At 59.3% G+C, this 2,284-nt stretch overlaps 1 pseudogene; it reads right to left on the bottom strand.

Moving 5' to 3' along the window:
- Nucleotides 1–513: 513 nt before the first annotated feature.
- On the bottom strand, nt 514–1,507 carry LOC117063328 (annotated as a pseudogene).
- Nucleotides 1,508–2,284: the final 777 nt, after the last annotated feature.

The following is a 2,284-nucleotide window of genomic DNA, read 5'->3' on the forward strand; positions in this document are numbered from 1 at the left end:
TGTGTACGTCCTTGTATTTACAAGGTTCAGCCAGCTACAGTGTGCATTTTCATATGTGCTTGAGTGGGTATGAGAGAAATGAAACATTCCCACATTCTGGACATTCATAGGGTTTTTCTCAGGAATGAGCTGATGCCATCCAAAGGAACTAACACAACTGAAGGCCTTAGCACAAATTTAAATTCAAAAGGCTTTTCTCCAGTCTGAGGCCTCCCAAATTTTCACAAACAGGAAAATGTGAAGGCTTCACCACATTTCCTACATTCTTAAGGTTTCTCTGCAGTGTGAGCTCTTTCATGTTTATGAGGGAACGGGAAAGAGTAAATGTTTTACCACATTTCTTACATTCAAGGGGCTTTATTTATTTATTTATTTTTGAGTTGGAGTCTCACCCTGTTGCCAGGCTGGAGTGCAGTGGCACAATCTCGGCTCACTGCAACCTCCGCCTCCTGGGTTCAAGTGATTCTCCTGCCTCAGCCTCCTGAGTAGCTGGGACTACAATCACATGCTATGTTACCTAAGGCCTAAGGCCCAACCTCCCTGTGTTACCTAAGGCCCCGCCCTCTCTGCACAGCTCGCTCCCCATTGGCCGGGGGGCGGGCCCTGGGCGCCCGGCTCCTCTGGGGGCGGGACGGCGGGCGGCGGGCGGGGCCCTGTACACCTGCGTGGTGTGTGTCCCGGCCTCAGCCCAGAGCCAGCTGCAGCTCCTTGATCCGAGCGGGATCCTGAGCGGGGAACACGGGCTGGAGCGGCGGCGGCCCCGCCCGGGGGCTCCCTTGTTGAGGCTGCTGCGTCTCTGTCAGCTGCTCAGCTGCGCTCTAGTCGGCCCAGGCGCCGCCGCGAGGAGCTAGCGCTGGGAGGCGATGGCCCGAGGTGAGACTGGACGACGGGCGACGGGGTCTCTGGACCGCGCGGGGGTCTCTGCGCCGGCCGTGGCGGCTCCGAGCTGGGCTCCGCAGGGTCCTGGGTCCGTGCGCCTGGACTTTGTCTCCACCTTGTGTGGCACCGGGGGCTTCGCGTCTGCTGCGATATCGCGTGGGCCAGCGTGAGGGTCCTGGGCGCCCTGCGGGTGTGGGCCGGTCCCCACTGCTCCCCGGCTCCCCGCGTCTGCCGCGGAGGGGACTGCATGGACCCGGGTGCTGGCTTCTGCCCAGTCCTCCGCGGCCTGGCTGGTCCCTGCGTGCGGCAGAGTGGGACCTGCATGGACCCACTCATGAAACGGGGTCCGGGTCACCGCGTGTGGAGACTCCAACGCCCTCCCGGCCCTCCCTCGCAGCGAGGCTGCTTCGCCAGACTCACCGAGGGGACTGCGCGGACCCTCAGACGAGGGAGTCCGTGACTCTGGGTGGGGGCTCTTTCCCGGCCCCGCATGATGGCTTCCTGAGTGTTTTGTCACTTATCTAGGTGTCTGCGTGGACCCGCGCGCGTGGGTCCTGGCTGCCCTGCTAGTGGCGCTGTGCGCCGCCCCCTGACTCGTCTGGGTCGACCCCGCCTGGGACGCGCGTGTAGTGGGGGGTCTGTGCGCGGGGTGCGCGGTTGCTGGGGGCGCACTGCCCCTTCCCGTTGATTTATCCTCTCACTTGCTGGGTGGGAGAAAGCGAAAGGCGCGGGCCCGGAGCTGAGGCGCAGCGGCCTCACCGACCTCTGCCCAGGCCGGAGGTCCCCGGGGGTGAGGGGTTGTCACCGCGCGTCCCACCCCCGCACTTCCTGCTCTGGCCTTCGGCTGGGCTCTGATTGGTGGGTGCAGGGCCCTTCTGCCTGGCGCTTCTTGATTTCTTCCATTAGTAATGGGAAGAAAAAAAAAAACTGGAAAGCCAGATTGAACTTTGTAGCTCTCAGCGCCTGGAGAGTGGAAGAAACTCTCCCAAGAATTTGGCGGGCTGAAAATGCGTTTCAAGCAGGAGCATCCACACCCACGGAATGAGGCCAAGGCAGTTACAGTTAGAGGTCAGATTTATGAGGGGGGAGCCAGGGTGAGGTCCATAGGTGGGGAGACTCCGACCTCAGCTTGATGGGGAGACCTGATGCTGCCCCTCAGACGCGTATTTCTCAGCCACCAGAGAAAGTGGAATCACTCCTTAGTGAATGCTTTCATCAAACTTTTGAAAAACCTGTAATGTCCCAGGAAGCAAAATCGAACTGGACAGTTTTCCCCTTTTAAGAGTGTTAAACGTCCCGGAGACAAACAGCAGAAGGCTCAAGGAGTCCAAATACTCAACCTGAAGTTCTTTCTGAACAAGAGATGGTGTATAAGTAACAGGCATACGAGACAAAACTGAACTAA

Source organism: Trachypithecus francoisi, unplaced genomic scaffold (assembly GCF_009764315.1).
Source record: "Trachypithecus francoisi isolate TF-2019V2 unplaced genomic scaffold, Tfra_2.0 Lachesis_group18, whole genome shotgun sequence".
Classification (NCBI taxonomy): Eukaryota; Metazoa; Chordata; class Mammalia; order Primates; family Cercopithecidae; genus Trachypithecus; species Trachypithecus francoisi.